The sequence below is a fragment of the Mesoplodon densirostris genome, chromosome 1 (genome assembly GCF_025265405.1).
Source record: "Mesoplodon densirostris isolate mMesDen1 chromosome 1, mMesDen1 primary haplotype, whole genome shotgun sequence".
NCBI lineage: Eukaryota > Metazoa > Chordata > Mammalia > Artiodactyla > Ziphiidae > Mesoplodon > Mesoplodon densirostris.
Genome location: NC_082661.1, coordinates 173,596,026 through 173,615,578, shown reverse-complemented (window position 1 = coordinate 173,615,578; position 19,553 = coordinate 173,596,026). Strand labels below are relative to the sequence as shown.

Here is a 19,553-nt window from a genome sequence, read left to right as displayed (position 1 = left end):
CAAGAGGGAAGAGATATGGGAACATATGTATATGTATAACTGATTCACTTTGTTATAAAGCAGAAACTAACACACCATTGTAAAGCAATTATACTCCAATAAAGATGTTAAAAAAAAAAAGTAGGTCAGTAATGGCACGCCCAGAAATACTTGCATACGATTAAGTGAAATATATGCAGTTGTATTTATTGTGGAGTAGATGTGCTAGCTAAAGACTGAAAATAGCCAACTATCTATCGACTGAGAAATGGTTAAATAAATTATGGTATGTCCAATCTCTGGACTATTATGTAGCTCTGTCAAAAGAATTAGGAAGCTCCCTGCCAAATTATATGTGAGTCTGTGCAGTTACTTATCATTAAGAGCATAAAATGAGGTGCTGAGCAATATTCAAAGCATAGTACTATTTATGCATCAAAGGTGGAACAATAAGAATCTATGTTTGTAAAAAGACTCTGAAAGATAGATGATAGTAGTGACCCTCTATGGACGGGCAGGAATGATGAGGAACGTGGGAAGACCGGGTGGGAGACAGACTGTTCACTAGGCACATATATTTGCTTTTAAAATTTTAACTATATTCAAAAAATAAATTGAATTTAAAGACTAAAATAGAATTTGTAGCGCCTCTAACCTAACAGTTACACATGTCTTAGGGGAAGTATGCAGAATGATGTTCATTGCAGTGGTTTTCTGGTAGTAAAAAAATACCAAGAGAAATTATATTCCCACCAGAGATGGAATGGTAAAAGTATGGTAAATATGATACTGAATACTATGAGGAGTGGTTTCTTTTTTTTTTTTTTTTTGCGCGGTACGCGAGCCTCTCACTGTTGTGGCCTCTCCTGTTGCGGAGCACAGGCTCCGGACGCGCAGGCTCAACGGCCATGGCTCACGGGCCCAGCCGCTCCACAGCACGTGGGATCTTCCCGGACTGGGGCACGAACCCGTGTCCCCTGCATCGGCAGGCGGACTCTCAACCCCTGCGCCACCAGGGGAACCCCAGCAGGCGGATTCTTAACCACTGTGCCACCAGGGAAGCCCATATGAGGAGTGTTTTTAAAAATTAAGGTAAATAAGGTACTAAAACAGAATGCTCTCCAAGATATATTTTTGAGCAAAAATCAATGTGCGTACAAAACATTTGTACACTATGATGGAATTTATGCATTTAAAAGCACAAAATCACACACACATACACTCAAACACATACATGTGTGTAAATGCATAGAAGCAGTTTTGGAAGGGTGGACAGAAAACCCCTGACAGTAGTTACTTCTACAATTTGGGGGAGATCCAAATCGGAGTGGCAGAAGAGTAGAAGAAGATCAGAAAGACTAGCTTTTTCAATATCTGAATTTTTATAAAAATGTGCTAATATTTTACTCATGTTAAATAATGAAATTAATAATAATAAAAATAAACAGTAGTAATAATAAAAATCCAAAGAGGGTAGAAATTTTGGGTAATCTGTAAGCATTTTGGAGACTGAAACTTTATTTCCCCAAGGCCAGTGATAAAGAAATCGTTTCTTTGACAATGTCCCTTTTCTTCAAATGTAAATAATCTAGTGTTGAGAATCCATACTAAACTATCTGTACTCTGTCACTGTTGGGGAATGGGCTATTCATATGAATTAAATTTTCAGATAAATAAAGAGATGTAGAGAAAAAAGTAAAGAGGTCCAGGCATCTTGCATGACTTACTGATTTACTGAGAATAGGAAGGGTGATGTCTGCATTAAAAGAGCTTCTATTTATTGAGTGATTTCTTTAGAGCCAGGCACTGTGCTGGTATTTTACATGTGTTTGTGGTCTCATTTAATCATGGGAATATCTCCTAAAGCTGGATATTATCCCCATTTTATATATGAGGAAATTGAAGCTTAGAGAGATATTGTGTAGTTTACCCAAGGTCCCAGAGCAAATAAGTGTCCTTCATGAGATTGAAAACCAGGTCTGACCCTGAAGCCTGTGTTCTTTCTTCTGTTCCATACTGCCCCCGCAATAAAATACACTTAACAGAATAACTACACTGAATATATTTTAATCTGTTTCTTGATGATTCAAGAAAGCACTTCTGACTTTTTCGGTATTGCAGGCATCCTGCAATGATGAGCATCAATGATCAGAGTACTAGTGAAGCATGAAAATGATGGTTAATTGGAGATACCCAGTTGAAAGAAAGCAGAGCGATACTGTATTTACAGAATGTAGTGCTTTTAGTACAGATAAATAAAGGTGCAACGCAATCACTGGTGTGATCTTTGCATAGCCCCTTTGTTATTATGGACCTGCATATTCTGAAAGTCTTTATCCCCTATATACTGATTCACATATTCTGTCATCTTCAGCACTTATGTTAGACCTTGTTTCGATGTTTGCAGTCCTATAAATATTGTTTAGATACGTGATGCAATTTTCCCCCCGTTGGAATCTCATAGCAAAAGATCTGATCTCTGCAACCTGAACTAATGCAAGCAGAGTTTAGGTGTACTGCACCAGTGGCTTCATAGATGACCTGTTTGGTTACAGATTATAAATGCCATTTAAAGAAAGCAGGAGATGGCTCCTGAGTGTCTAGTAAACTTCAACAACCACCTGAGAGATACCTCTGTGTGACCGCATAAAATGGAAATAAAGAATGGCACATAACCCATTGACTATGCACTTTCTCACCTGCTGAGAGCAAAACGCAATCCAATGCAATTTTAGTACTTACATGCCTCTGAGGAAAATAGACCCCTAAAAATCTCCAAGTGCAGCACTGGAAAAATCCCTTAAATTTGTGCTATGCTTGATATTATAAAACCCAAGGAACCTTAGACTTTCTCCTTGAGTGAAATGGACTGGTAATTTTGTTTTGTTATATTATCCACCAAACATAATAATAATGGGTCACATGCAATTTAGGAAAAAATTAAGTCTAATAAGAAAAATCTCTAATAAATACTAACAGCATCTTATTGGTATTTCATTGGTCTAACCCTCCTATTAACATTTGGTTTTACATATTAAATGATCTGTAATATGTTGGAAATTAAGAGGACAGTAAAAATTAAAATAAGCATTCTTATAATATACACGGTACAGATGTTTGCATGCCTCTTCCCTCAGGCAGGTACTAGGAGGGATGGTACATAAAAGGGAGTGGTACTAGGATATAACAGGAGATTCTTGATTTTAGATGTGTTGAGCAGTAAAAATGCTTACTGTAGGGGGTGGAGCCCCCATCATTAACCAGGAATGCAACCCTTTCAATGAAAACCAGAATTCAGCCCTGAGGAAAGGATACGATTAATTATTTCCTCAAATCCGCCTTCTTCTGAGCTACTGGAGGAGGGTGGAGGAGCTTACGGAACCTCTGGTAACCAAGCAGAAAGGTGGGGTGGGTCCCATATATTGTTAGCTACCCATCACAGACAATGTGGTAGGGTGGGGTAGGACTAAGGGAATGTATACAGGAAGCTCTCCTTATTAGATATGTGCTTCTCAAGCCTACAAAAGAATCTCCTAGGGAACGTCCATAAGGTAAAGATGCTTGAACACCTACTTTCAGGGATTCTGATTCAGTGAGCCTGGGGTGATATCCTAGCTTCTGTTATTTTTAATGAGCTCTGATGATTCCTCTACACACAGCAGTTGGAGGACCACTGCATTGATACTAAAGAGGAGTCTCTTTTCGCGAGTCCTCTCAGCCATGAGGTTTAAGAGAGTAGGGACTATTTCCAAACCCTGCTGACTAGTGGTGTGGCAGCCACAAATGTCTTATCATGTCAGGCCCTCAATGGTTAATGAGAAGGACTAGGCAGCCTACGGGAGACTAAGAAGGATTTGCTGTCCAAGGCACTGTACTGTGTGCAGAAATGACATGGGTCCCTGTCCTTAAGAAACTTATAATTTAGGTGGAGATAGCAGACAAAATGCAGTGAAGTGTTACAAGTGCTGTGAAACTGGGGGACACTAAGTGTTTGGTTATTAGGTGGAGGGTGGCGTAAGTCAACGTAAGGCTTGAAGGAAGGGCTGGCAGTGGATGCAAAGAAGAGGTCTTCAGAGGAATGGTGCTGAGAAGTTTGAGTACGAGGGTCGTATCCACTGGCAGGTTGTAAGTGGTGAGTAGGAGGAACGAGCATGAGATGACTCCCAGATTTTTGGCCTGAGTACTTTTGTGGAAGGTGGAGCCATTTCTGAGGAATGGCATTTGGGAGGAACAGATTCAAGGGAACGTGTTGAATATGAGATGTCTATGCCTGCCAGTGGAGATGCTCTAAATCATGGGTCAGCAAACTTTTGCTATAAAGGGCCAGAGAGTAAGTGTTTTAGGCTTTGGAGGCCAGATGGTCTTTGCCGTGACTACTCAGCTCTGTCTGTCATTGTAGCATGACAGTATTTGTAGGCAATAAGTAACCAAACAGGGATGGCTGTGTTCCAATAAAACTATGTTTAGTAAAGCAAGTGGCAGGCCAGATTTTGCCCATGGGCTGTAGCTTTAGGTGTAAGTGTGAATAGCAGATACAGATAGAGACGTACTGACTCCTGTATGTCGATGTACATAATGTCTTTCTCTGTAGCCGTAGAATCTCACTGAATCTATACACACACTGCATTTCATGGTTATTTTGAACAAAGAATTTTCAAACTATCCAAAAATTGCTCAATGATTATCTAAAAAAAAATTATATTTGGAAATGTGAATTAAAACTGTAAAATAATACAAACGAAAAATATTAAAAGCAGCAAGGAAAAATGACAAATATCATACAAGGGAATCCCCATAAGGTTAACAGCTGATCTTTCAGCAGAAACTCTGTAAATCAGAAGAGAGTGGCAGGTCATATTTAAAGTGATATGGGAAAGGGAAAAACCTTCAACCAAGATTACTCTACCCAGCAAGGATCTCATTCAGATTCGACAGAGAAATTAAAACCTTTACAGGTAAGCAAAGCTAAGAGAATTCAGCACAACGAAACCAGCTTTACAACAAATGCAAAAGGAACTTCTTTAGGCAGGAAACACAACAAAAGGAAAAGACCTACAATAACAAACCCAAAGCAATTAAGAAAATGGTAATAGGAACATACATATCGATAATTGCCTTAAATGTAAATGGATTAAATGGTCCCACCAAAAGACATAGCCTGGCTGAATGGATACAAAAACAAGACCCGTATATATGCTGTCTACAAGAGACCTACTTCAGACCTAGGGTCACATACAGACTGAAAGTGAGGGGATGGAAAAAGATATTCCATGCAAAGGGAAATCAAAAGAAACCTGGAGGAGCAATTCTCATATCAGACAAAATAGACTTTAAAATAAAGACTATTACAAGAGACGAAGAAGGACACTACATAATGATCAAGGGATCAATCCAAGAAGAAGATATAACAATTGTAAATATTTATGCACCCAACACAGGAGCACCTCAATACTTAAGGCAAATGCTAACAGCCATAAAAGGGGAAATCGGCAGTAACACAATCATAGTAGGGGACTTTAACACCCCACTTTCCCCAATGGACAGATCATCCAAAATGAAAATAAAGAAGGAAACACAAGCTTTAAATGATACATTAAACAAGATGGACTTATTGATATTTATAGGATATTCCATCCAAAACCAACAGAATACACTTGCTTCTCAAGTGCTCAGGGAGCATTCTCCAGGATAGATCATATCTTGGGTCACAAATCAAGCCTTGGTAAATTTAAGAAAATTGAAATCATATCAAGTATCTTTTCCAACCATAACGCTATGAGACTACATATCAATAACAGGAAAAATCTGTACAAAATGCAGATTCATGGAGGCTAAACAATGCACTGCTAAATAACCAAGAGGTCACTGAAGAAATCAAAGAGGGAATCAAAAAATACCTAGAAAAAAAGTGACAGTGAAAACACGATGACCCAAAACCTATGGGATCAGCAAAAGCAGTTCTAAGAGGGATGTTTATAGCTAGACAAGCCTACCTCAAGAAACAAGAAACATCTCAAATAAACAACCTATTCTTACACCTAAAGCAACTGGAGAAAGAAGAACAAAAACACTCCAAAGTTAGCAGAAGGAAAGAAATCATAAAGATCAGATCAGAAATAAGGGAAAAAGAAAAGTAAACGATAGCAAAGATCAATAAAATTAAAAGCTGGTTCTTTGAGAAGATAAACAAAATTGATAAACCATTAGCCATACTCATCAAGAAAAAAGGGAGAAGACTCAAATCAATAGAATTAGAAGTGAAAAAGGAGAAGTAACAACTGACACTACAGAAATACAGAGGCTCATGAGAGATTACTACAAGCAACTGTATGCCAGTAAAATGGACAACCTAGAAGAAATGGACAAATTCTTAGAAAAGCACAACCTTCCGAGATTGAACCAGGAAGAAATAGAAATTATAAACAGACCAATCACAAGCACTGAAATTGAGACTGTGATTAAAAATCATCCAGCAAACAAAAGCCCGGGACCAGATAGCTTCACAGGAGAATTGTATGAAACATTTAGAGAAGAGCTAACATCTATCCTTCTCAAACTCTTCCGACATATAGCAGAGGGAGGAACACTCCCAAACTCATTCCATGAGTCCACCATCTCCCTGATACCAAAATCAGACAAAGATGTCACAAAGAAAGAAAACTACAGGCCAATATCACTGATGAACATAGATGCAAAAAGCCTCAACAAAATACTGGCAAACAGAATCCAACAGCACATTAAAAGGATCCTACACCATGATCAAGTGGGGTTTATCCCAAGAATGCAACGATTCTTCATATATGTAAATCAATCAATGTGATACACCATATTAACAAATTGAAGGAGAAAAACCATACAATCATCTCAATTGATAGAGAAAAAGCTTTTGACATAATTCAACACCCATTTATCATAAAAACCCTCCAGAAAGTAGGCACAGAGGGAACTTACCTCAACATAATAGAGGCCATATATGGCAAACGCACAGCCAACATCATTCTCAATGGTGAAAAACTGAAACCATTTCCTCTAAGATCAGGAACAAGACAAGGTTGCCCACTCTCACCACTGTTATCCAACATAGTTTTGGAAGTCTTAGCTACAGCAATCAGAGAAGAAAAGGAAATAAAAGGAATCCAAATCAGAAAAGAAGAAGTAAAGCTGTCACTGTTTGCAGATGACATGATACTATACATAGAGAATCCTAAATATGCTACCAGAAAACTACTAGTGCTAATCAATGAATTTGGTAAAGCAGCAGGATACAAAATCAATGCACAGAAATCTCTCACATTCCTATACACTAATGATGAAAAATCTGAAAGAGAAATGAAGGAAACATTCCCATTTACCATTGCAACAAAAAGAATAAAATACCTAGGAATAAACCTACCTAAGGAGACAAAAGACCTGTATGCAGAAAATTATGACACTGATGAAAGAAATTAAAGATGATACAAACAGATGGAGAGATATACCATGTTCTTGGAGTGGAAGAATCAACATTGTGAAAATGACTATACTACCCAAAGCAATCTACAGATTCAGTGCAATCCCTATCAAACTGCCACTGGCATTTTTCATAGAACTAGCACCAAAAATTTCACAATTTGTATGGAAACACAAAAGACCCCGAATAGCCAAAGCAATCTTGAGAACGAAAAACAGAGCTGGAGGAATCAGGCTCCCAGACTTCAGACTATACTACAAAGCTACAGTAATCAAGACAGTATGGTACTGGCACAAAAACAGAAATATAGATCAATGGAATTGGAAAAAAAGCCCAGAGATAAACCCATGCACATATGGTCACCTTAATTTTGATAAAGGAGGCAAGAATATACAATGGAGAAAAGACAGCCTCTTCAATAAGTGGTGCTGGGAAAACTGTACAGCTACATGTAAAAGAAAGAAATTAGAACATTCCCTAACACCATATGTAAAAATAAACTCAAAATGGATTAAAGACCTAAATGTAAGGCCAGACACTATCAAACTCTTAGAGGAAAACACAGGCAGAACACTCTGTGACATAAATCACAGCAAGATCCTTTTTGACCCACCTCCTAGAGAAATGGAAATACAAACAAAAATAAACAAATGGGACCTAATGAAACTTAAAAGCTTTTGCACAGCAAAGGAAACCACAAAGAAGATGAAAAGAAACCCCTCAGAATGGGATAAAATATTTGCAAATGAAGCAACTGACAAAGGATTGATCTCCAAAATTTTCAAACATTGCGTGCAGCTCAATATCAAAAGAATAAACAACCCAATCCAAAAATCGGCAGAAGACCTAAACAGACATTTCTCCAAAGAAGATATACACATTGCCAGCAAACACATGAAAGGATGCTCAACATCACTAATTATTAGAGAAATGCAAGTCAAAACTACAGTGAGGTATCATCTCACACCAGTCAGAATGGCCATCATCAAAAAATCTAGAAACAATAAATGCTGGAGAAAGTGTGGAGAAAAGGGAACCCTCTTGCACTGTTGCTGGGAATGTAAATTGATATAGCCATTATGGAGAACAGTATGGAGGTTCCTGAAAAAACTAAATAGAACTACCATAAGACCCAGCAATCCCACTACTGGGCACATACACTGATAAAATCATAATTCAAAAAGAGTCATGGACCACAATGTTCATTGCAGCTCTATTTACAATAGCCAGGACATGAAAGCAACCTAAGTGTCCATCGACAGGTGAATGGATAAAGAAGATATGGCACATATATACAGTGGACATTTACTCAGCCATAAAAAGAAATGATATTGAATCATTTGTAGTGAGATGGATGAATGTAGAATCTGTCATACAGAGTGAAGTAAGTCAGAAAGAGAAAAACAAATACCGTATGCTAACACATATATATGGAATCTAAAAAAAAAAAAAATCAGTTCTGAAGAACCTAGGGGCAGGACAGGAATAAAGATGTAGATGTAGAGAAAATGGACTTGAGGACACGGGGAGAGGGAAGGGTAAGCTGGGATGAAGTGAGAGAACGGCATGGACTTATACATACTACCAGATGTAAAATAGATAGCTAGTGGGAAGCAGCTGCATGGCACATGAAGATCAGCTCTGTGCTTTTTGACCACATAAAGGGGTGGGATAAGGAGGGTGGGAGGGAGATGCAAGAGGGAGGAGATATGGTGATATATGTATATGTATAGCTGATTCACTTTGTTATAAAGCAGAAACTAACACACCATTGTAAAGCAATTATACTCCAATAAACAAGTTTAAAAAAAAAACTGTAAGATACTTTTTGTGTTCACTGGTTCAGCAAAATTTAAGCAATCTGGCAGTCCCAGCTGCTGTAAAGTTGTAGAGCAACAGAAATTCAGAAGTTATCTTGGTGGGAGTGTGAATTAGTATATCTGCTTTGGAAAACAATCTGTTATTATCTGGTGAATTTGAATATATGCACACTCTAAGATCCAGCAATTCTGCTCCCCAAACTCTAACCCAGGAAAAGCTATTGTGTGTGCTCAAATCAATGTCAATGGTATTCATAGCATTTTCTGTAGGAGGAAAACAAAACAAAATAAACAGACAAAAAAAAAAACCCGAAAAACAAAAAAACCTTGGAAACAACCCAAACGGTTCATTAAATAAAGTTGGGTAATTTCCCACATGGATGAATGTACAAAATTGGGAGAGAAGAAGCCTCTTTGAATGATTCTGTTATGCTATCATTATAGAGAGTTCAAAAATGCAATTAAAGCACTATTTTAAAAGAGTCCTTACACTTGTGGCAAAACTATGAAGAAAATTATTGTTATTAAAAACTCAAAAATCACAGTTACATTTACCATTGGTGGAAGGTAGAGGCAAAGAAATCTAATGTGGTAAAAACAACCCAAGAAATTTATTTATCTCTAAGCTTGGTGATGAGTATACAGTTATTTTTAAAGTAATTGTTGTCAGTACTTTACATATGTTTTATCTCTTCCTTTGTAATGGAGCAAGCATTGGATAATAATGAATGAGACAAAACCAAACTCTTACTGACTTACCAATTTTATATTTTCAAGAAGTAATTAAGGTAATTCTTCTCTAAAAAACAAATGTTAGTTTTGGGGACTGACGTCTTATCTGACTTGGTGTCTTTCCCAGTGACTGAAGGCCAGCTGGCTTCCAGTGTTTCATCTGGGCAGAAGGCAGTGGGGACCAGGGATAGCACGGAGGAGCGAGGAATGTCAGGAGGCAGGCTCCTGTAGCTGCTGTAAGGGTCATTTGAGTTCCCTAGCTTAAGGAGAACAAGCGTCGTCTTTGGCCTAGCGTAGAATGTGGTCAAATTCCTCTCTGTCACTCAGCAAGTGATTCCACTGCTGTCTGTATATTATTCCAGTCATCTGGGTTTGCAGGGACACTGTGTAGTGGTTTTGTGGTGTGGAAGCTAAGCTACCTAGCTTTTTTCTTTCTTGAATATCACTTTGTAGTGTCATGATTACAAGGCTTGGAAGAAGATAGATTCTCTGTCCATTCCGAGTATAAATGGGCACTTGAGATGAAACCACCTAGTTAATTTCCCCTTGTTGCTGCAGGAGAATCTGAATCCAAACCACAGCACAACCTAGCCCCTAAATCTCTATTAAAAACTATCTTGGGTAGTCTGGCAAAGCTTTATTTAAAGTCAGCAGAGAATTATAAAGTCAAAAGTGAAAAATGGTGCAACAAGAAGGAATCAAAAAAATACTAGATCAGTTAAATGTAGTTAGAGGCAATTTAGTGTGTTCCGGCACCAGTCCTTATTGATGCAAAGAATGTGATGTGTCAGGGGTCGGCAAGAACATGTAGGAAGTGAGGAATGAAGGATGCAGCTCCAAGCTTGACTCTGGGGCAGCCACACAGGCTGTGAAGGATGCATTGCTCTTCTTTTGTACTAGGAATTTCAGGGAGAATACTCTAATTATCCCAGTCTGGACATCTGTTTATTCCTTCTTGATGTTTTTTTTTTGTGTGTATATATATATATATATAAATTTGAATTTTTTTCTTTCATGGGGATAAGCCAAGCCAGAGGCTGCATAACTTGGGTCAGACCAAGATGGTAGGTATTCCTCATCAGTACTTGTTAGTATCCTAGTTTCTTTGGGGTCACCATTTTGATCTGCATTTTCATATCCCATTCCAACCTATGATTGCTTCTGCCTGATCTTCTCCAGCTCCTTTAGTCAATATCAGCTAATCTGATTAGTAGTAACCACAGCTACCATTGTATGCAGCTGCCATGTCAAGGCACTGTGTTAGGGCCTGTATATGCATTATCTCATGAATCCCACTAAAACCCTGCACGGGAGCTCTTTGTATCATACTGATTTTACAGATGAGACCATCTAAGGCTCAGAGACCCAGAACTCATTTGAGCTTACACACTGAGTAGCAGAAACAGGATTCACCAGGCCTGACGCCTCAGTGGGTGCTATGCTAGGATTGCTTCTCTAACCTCATCAACAGTGGTGGGGGAGGACCATACCTCTAGAGAACAGAGTTGCAGTACAGGGTGATATGAAAAATGAGACCAACTTTGTGGCATTGTGACTTTGGGCAAGTTACTTGACTCCTCTGTATCTCCCTCTCTGGAAAATGGGTATAATAGTTATACCTACCTTAGTAAAGTTGTTGTGAGGATTGTATGAGTTCATATAAACAAACTGTTTGAAAGACTTCCTGGCCCATAGTAAGTGCTATATGCATGTATGTTATTATTGTAGTTGATGACACTTCTGTTATTAGTGTCATCACTGTTGTTATTGTTCTTGTTTTTGATATGTCTTCTGGAGACAGGATGCCTTCCTGGAGAGAAATGGAATTGGCTAAAGGGGAAGTGAAGGGTCAGTCCCTGTGGCAGGTCCGTGGGGCGGATGTTCTTGGGCAAGGCACTCAGTACCCTTCCAATCTTACCTTGTGGGGGGCCATGTCCACTTTTGGTAGACCCCTTTGTCACAAATGAAGCAGCTGTGGAAGGTCAAAGGAGGAAACTGGATTCCTTGGATATGCCTCTTGGGTACTTGTTCATTCAGAATCAGGTTCTGGGGCACCTGCCTTTCTTTCCCATCTACAGATTGACTCCAGGAGAAAGGGAGAGAGGTTTGGAGACTTCCTTAGTTCTAGCAGGTCTTATCTTATCTCAGTTGTAGATTCAGGAGGAATGATTGGTTTAATGTAAATGCTTTAGAGGATCTGAAAGAGATTAGAGAAACCTATTCCAGAGCATAAAGGCAGGACAGGAGGGAACCATTAATCTCATGGACATTCAATTCCCTAAGAAATTTTGGGGGAGTGACCAGAAACAAGCCAGGCCATATGCTGTCCATTTGCAATCCTCCAAGCTGTGGACTTTTTTCTTTTTTCCGACGGATCGAGGCCAATGCCATTGCCTCATTTGGATGGTTCTTAAACTTGAAAAGGAACTGAAAGGTTGAGGCTTGCATGCAGAGTCGAAACAGATGATTTGATGAAAGTAGTCCTGACAAACACCAGGGCTCTCCAGATTGTCAGAAACAGTCTGATGATGACACGTTCGAAGCTTCCCAGACTGGCTTGCGTTTTGGTAAATAGGAACAATCAGCGAAGACATAGTTATGCTGTGGAGAGTTCTGAGACGTGGAGAGAACAAGTTAATTGTTCAGCCTCAAGTGAGACCTTTCACTCAAGTCATTAATCACAGTGCACGGTCTGGAGCCTTGGCCCCGAAGTTCGATTCTTTAGGCTGGTCTCCCACTCCAGATGAAGGCTCATTCCAGGTGCTGGCCATTTGTGTTTCCCTCCAACTGGACTGATTTATGGACCCGGAGATGTTTCCTGGTTTTTCCAAATTCTGTTCCATTACTTTGTAATAAAGGGGACATGTGATTTCTGGTTTTGTGCAGATCCTCAGTTTTAACATCCCTAATACCAAAGATTTTTTCAATTAGTCTGTGGCCTGCCTTCTGTGACCTAGAGGGTAGAAATGCTGTTCTGTGTTTTGAGTATCAAAGTGAAGACTTTTAGAGACTCTCTTATTTCTTCCCCCCTTGGCTAGAGTTGAAGATGTGCAAGTCCTGCACGAGGCTTTGTTCCTGCATTCAACATCTCGATGCAAATTAAGACTTGGGAAACCAAAAACAGCTCACCACAGCCATTAGAGTTATCCCCATCCCACCCCAACACATATGGTTCAGGGTATAATATCAGGCCTTCCACACTTGGACCAGGTCTCCAGTGACAGTGTAAGCCAATATTGAAGACTTCACAAGAGAATCTGAGTGTCAGAGGAGGACAACATAATGTTGAGGCTAAACAGGGCACTGCCGAGTGTTACCTGTTTGACTGAAAGGTAAACCCAATCTGAGCTGATAAGGGGCAACAGATCCCTTGGGAGTTGTCCCAAGTGGCAGAAATGTGTCACAGGAAAGTAATTGGAAATTGATATTTGACATATCTCTGGGTTACTTTTTATTCCTGATAACACCAAAGGGTTTGGCTAAGAGTCACAAGTGACTAATACGTGAAATCCTGCAATCCAAGGCTGAAATACGATCTCTTTGTTGAAAGTAAGCAGCTGCTTTCTGATCCTTTGTTTCCTAACTAGCGCTTAGAGCGTAGAGGCCCATGGGCTTAGCCTGGGTGAAATGAATGGTGAATATAGGCAATACTGCCTTTCAATACTTCTCTGAAAGGAAGTCGTTACTGGCAGTGGAGTACTGTCCTTAAAATTCAACTCAATTTAACAGGTACTTGTTCAAAGCATACTATGGGTTTTATATTGTGTTGTGTGCCATGGGACATACAAAATAAATATCAAACATGGCCTTTGCCCTCGAGGAACTTACAGGCTCCTGGGAAGGATGATGTGTTTATGAAACACATTTTACATGGTAAGATAAGATATCACTTGTGTGCCAAAGTGAGTACAACCTGGAATAATTACAACAGAGATTCAGAAAAAGGAGAGTAAGGTAGACTAGAGTTGTCGGGGAAGGCTTTATGGATGAGGTGGGACAAAGACATCAATATCCCAAACCTAGAACTCACCCTTAAAGGAACTGCAAGGAGCACAGGATCAGGTTGCCAAGAGATTATGGAGCCCCCTTTAAGTGAAAGTAAATGTGTTCAATATGAGGATGGATAATTTAGTTCAATAAATATTTATTGAGTACATGCTTTGTGCCAACAACTGTATCTGATGAGGTAAGGAATGAATAATCCTTACGAAGAACACATGTGGGTAATTCTCAGATGCTACTTTCTCTTAACCTAGATATTTAAAGTTATTGCTGGTCTGTGTGATTCCAAAACCTGTGATTTTTACCACTTATCATTCTCTCTCTCAAAAAGACTTTCCCATGCTTGCTTCAGCAACACATATACTAAAATTGGAACAACACAGAAAAGGTTAGTGTGGCTTTTGCGCAAGGATGACATGCAAATTCTTGAAGCATTCTATATTAAAAAAAGAAAAAAAAGAAAAAAAAAAGAAGATGACCTTGTCCAAGATATCTTTGGGTTGAGGAACTGAGTCTCATTTTTTCGTGTCGTGGTGGAGTGACATGTACAACTTCACAAGTTGTTTACAGTGTAAAGTGTTGCATGAATGCTGACTGTGACAGGAAGGGACACTGAGTTAGCATTTGAATAGCCCCAAATTATTGGGTTAGGGAGTATTTGGAATAGCATTTGAAAAGTCTGAACCTGGCCCAAACTCATGATCATAAGCAGAGCCCAAGCTCTCTGAAGATCAAGTTTTCTTGGAATTTCCATTATTCCCCTTGACAGTTGTTTTGGAAGCCCAATTAGAAGGGTTTTCCATCATTAGCGTTTGAGAGAGTCTTGCACTGGGCTCTTGGGCAGTCATGAATTTTGAACTTGGCACTACCCAGATGTATAGTAAAATGAGGACATATATAGCAAATATGAGGAAATATATATAGCAAAATGAGGAAATCAATTATTTGTTCACTTCCTAAGGTACAGGTATAACTAGGCAATTGCAGATTGGTCTGGAAAGAAAAGAAGTCAGGATGACAATGGTGGTGGCAGTGGTGGTCGTCATGGACATGGTAATCATTATTCCAAATATCCACATAATTTTTAAATAATATAACCACAGAACACTAGTAAACCCTGGAAACGATCTAAGATATCAAGCATCGAGGCACAGAGGTGTCAAAGTTTATTTAGCTAAGCAATACCAGAAGAGGACTAGAAAATCCCCCTTTCTAGCTAGCAATCATTCTCATACCACAGTGAGACCCCTGCTTTGTAACCCCTGCACTTCTGCCATCCATGGGACTGCTTTTTGAAGCTCATTTAGGTACCAAATTTAAATGGAATTCTGAGAAAACTTTTTTTTTTTTTTTAATTTGGAGGGACAGGTGGAAGGAAAAGCTAGAAGAAATTTGAAAACGCTCTTGATTCCTGTCATTTTCCTTAGTATTCAGCCACTCTCTTCATCTGAGAGGTTCGTTCTGGCCCCCATGGGTTAGATACACACACATGTGCTCGCTCACTCGTCTGTATGCCTGTGTATATATTGATATGCATTCCTCTTCATCATCTGTAGGCATTTTACAAATAATGGCTTGTGTGTGTGTGTGTGTTTTATCATCTTATTTTTAAAATGAAAATGACAACTTCAAAATTCTTTGCAGAAATAGTTCTTTTATGGTTTAAAAAAAAAAAATTCCAGTATGTAGGCCAGGGTCATCTTTGGGTCACAAAATTCCACAGAGGGAGTTGGCATGGGGAGGGTATAAGCAGTGGCTTTGGAATTTTTGTTCTTCCACTCTGGGGCACATGGGCCAAGTTGGTCACAGAGAAGTTAAGTTAGTGGGGAGCTAGTGAAATAGTCAAATGAGAAAGGTAGAACAAGGTTGAGAGTGCAAACAAAGAAATGGCAGGATGTAGAGAGAGACAAGAGGAGGTATGGATACCCTCCCCACCTCTTCCAACATCCTTCTCATCTATGAGGTCATCACTGGGCTGGGGGTGGGGTTGAGAGTATAAAAGGGGCTGAAACTTCGGAGTCAGAACTTTTGTTTTTGATGAAGCTGTCTTGGGAGTTTTCTTCTTGAATAGAGCCAAGGGGATTTTGTAGAGCTAGGGACATCAGAGTGGGACTCAGAAGAGAGGAGATAGACCATGAGAAACCTGATCTAGGTCCTAGGTTTAAGGATGAGAAAGTACTACGGGTTTCTGTAAACCAAGGGGGCAAGTCAGCAGGATCAAAATCGAGCCTAGGCTCTACTCACCAAACTCTGTGTCTGTAGCTGCATCTACCCAGCTGGATGGCTTTTTTGAAATCATCCAAAGCACTGTCTAGAACAGCATAACCCCCGGATATGGAAATCTTAAACTTTCTTCTAGTTTGTCCAGGCCTATGAGGAAAGTGCTCTTAATGTACTTTCCCTTGACTGAGCATGGACAGTGAGGAAGCCCAGTGGCTCCCTGAGCAGACTGGCTGCAGAAACTACCCTCTCTGATGGGCAGGGGAAGTGTAAAACGGAAGTGACTAGAGGGTCATCTATTTCACACTCTTGAGGAGGGAGCCACAAAGCCTAGGGTGTGGAGACCCAAATATCCAGACTTTTCCCACCTCCAGTCTCCGTTTAGGAAGGTTACAAGTAAGCCTGGCCTTAGTGGTTCCTTCTTTCCCCGTCTACAAATGTGGTATCGTAATTATTGTACACATCCTTGTGCTTGGTGTCCTGGGGCATGAGGCCTCAGCTGGCTTTGAGGAGCTTAGAGGCCATTGTGGAAACAGGAAAGACAAGCACAGTCATGCCAGCAGAAGTGTGTACAGAGCCTGCTTGACAACAGCTAGGGAGCCTTGACAAATCAGAAACCGCCATCACACATGGAGAGGTGCACCCACCTTCACCTCGGTGGCTATTTCTTCTTATTGAAGAATGAGAACAGTGAATGGCCTAAAACAAGCTAAAAGCAAATCCTTAGACTTTGTTCATTTTATGACCACAATACTTGGTGGTATTATCAGTAAAGGCCCTGGCATTCCTTATGGGAGAAATGCCAGATATGAAGCAACTGAATGTTCATTCACCTGCTTTAAGTTCTTTCAGAAATAACCTGATTTACAGCAGAATGCAGAATCATAACTGTCAACTAAGATGTCATTGTCACTATAGGATGTCCAGAAACAAAGGGATGTTATATCCTTTGTTATTGGAGCACCACAGATGCCAAATTATGCACAGGGCCCCCTCTTGGCATTGAGTGCGTGTGAGCCTAGAGGCAACCAAACTCTGATTTCAGAAGGGTATTGCCTCTGGTGGTGTTCTCACCTGACTCTCTCCCTGGAGCTGGAGGAGAAAGCGTGACCCTCCTACCTCTCCTGCATTTGGATGGAGCGGCAGACAGCAAGAGGCATGGAAGTCATAGAAATGGTAGGAGGCTTGGGGTAGACCCTTCTCAGCCTCCACCTAGGGAGCTTGACAAGGGTACCATTAAAGGAGTGGAGAAATAATTCATAACTTTTGGTTTTGTCTGCACATCAACATATTCCAACAGGTGCTTGGTTCAAAACATGAATATTTGATTAATACAGAATCAGGCATCTGGAACAGAGAGCAGTGGAATTTGGGGTTTGAGTAGGACTTAAATGTCATTCATTTTAACCACAGCTGTCTGCATGCACATAGTAGGCATTGGAAATATTGGTTGATTAGATTTTCTTTGACTGGAATAATGTGGTTGCTTGGTTTTGAGTCCACATGTTTGGCATCCAGCCAGGGTTGTGTGCTCTGCATCTGTCATCAACCTTCCACCACGGAGATGGTTGGCAAGGGGCAGCATGGACCAGTGAGTGCAGCAGGAGGTAAGCAGCAAGTGAGCACGCGAAACTTCATCTTCCGCTCCCTGTCCCTCCCCATCACTCACATTACCGCCTGAACCATCCCCCCCCCACCACTGCCAGTCCATGCAAAAATTGTCTTCCACAAAAGTGGTCCCTGGTGCCAAAAAGGTTGGGGACTGCTGCTGTAGGTGGCCTGTGGAGCTGGCTAGCTGCAGAAACTGTCCTCCACACCCCCATTTTCCCCAGAGTCATGATGGCTGTATTTTATGGCAGAGAACATTGGCGTCTCAGCTAACAGACCACAGCAGTGCTGATGACAAAGACTTGAGCAGCCACTTATTCATCCATCCCATTGGTCATTGCAAAAGTGTTGAGGACAGGTCTGTTAGTTCCCAGCACTGACCTGGAAGCTGAGGAGGAAATATGAGAAGACCCATTGTAGGGGAAGTAGAAGTTTAAAAGGTTAGTGGGAATGCGAGACCTTCATTAACTCCTAGGGAACAATGACAGGACGAGTGGTTCCATTAGCACTAATGTCATGCGCAGCAGAGGGGAAAGGATGCTATATGGTAGCGTAGATACACGGTATATTAGACCTGAGTCTGCATTTCAAATCTGCCTCATAACTCCAGCATATGGCTTTAAGCTCCAGACTCAATTCCCAGCCCTGTGAAACAAAGAGAATGTCCCAGGTTATTCTTCAGATCCACCCTTCTGTGATACTTTGATTAAGAATTTTGAGATCTTCATTTTCCCATAATTTAATGTCCCCAACGACCTAGAACTTACTACTTTCATAGATAATCAAGTAGACTTCTAATATGCTAAGGACCCTAGGAATGAAAAGTAGCAAAAGAAGGTATAGACTGTGCCCTAATGTATTGGTTAAAAGACAGCAGCAGTTGAATCTGTGAAGATCCATTTTGGATAAAAATATAAAGATTTGTTATGGTTGGGAATGGAGCTCTTGTTCAAAGCGAAACAGTAGCAAGTATTACCTTTCTTCATGGATCACATCCTTGGTTCAGTTATTTATCTAAGAGCATCTTGTTGCCCGGGAGTTGGTCCACACACTGCCTTGGTTCATCATTATTGGTATGGCAGCCTTATTAGTAGGTACCAGAAGATATCTGCTGCCAGCGTTAAAGGTGATTTCTCTTCATCCCACCCAAGAAACATGGGCTGTAGTTTTGTGGGTAGTTGAGAAACGAGAGATAGGTTCATTAATCTGGAGTTGAACCCAGAAAGTAGTATTGGTAGAAGTTATATTCCTGTCTAGCTGAAAGATAGATTCACTACCTAGGTGGTTCCCAGTCTCTTTTGACTTTGTGGAGTGAGACCAAGTACGTTACCTGTATAAAGGACAAAGCATAAAAGTCATTAGGAACCTCTCACTTGCATGTAGTACTGTATTGCTTTCTGAGAGGTTTATAACAATTATTAACCAACTTGATCATCTCCCACAATAATCCAATGAGATCAGTATTATATTACTAAATGACAGGAGGAAACTGAGGTCTAAGTATATTGATGGGGTTAGCCGTTTCTCACAGGACAGTTTTGATGGATGCTGGAAAATATTCCACTCTGAAGCTGCACAGAATGCTCTCTCCACAGTTGAACTTATTCTGTAGGTTAAGGCACACCTGATTCTGTGCACTCCTTGTTAAAATACATATACCCCTGGGAAAGAAGTGACATCAAGCTTACTATCACTTAAGTAATGCCTGAATGTTTTTTTTTTTAACAGTCATTTTCATCTGA

At 40.1% G+C, this 19,553-nt stretch overlaps 1 protein-coding gene and 1 non-coding gene across 2 annotated transcripts in view; both read left to right on the top strand.

Annotated features, from left to right (window-relative positions):
- Positions 1 to 19,553, top strand: part of LRMDA (leucine rich melanocyte differentiation associated) — a 529,620-nt gene that overhangs the window by 307,965 nt on the left and 202,102 nt on the right. The window lies entirely within an intron of this gene.
- Positions 14,325 to 14,429, top strand: LOC132501540 (U6 spliceosomal RNA). Its single transcript, XR_009534262.1, has one exon. It is a non-coding gene; the product is annotated as a U6 spliceosomal RNA (small nuclear RNA).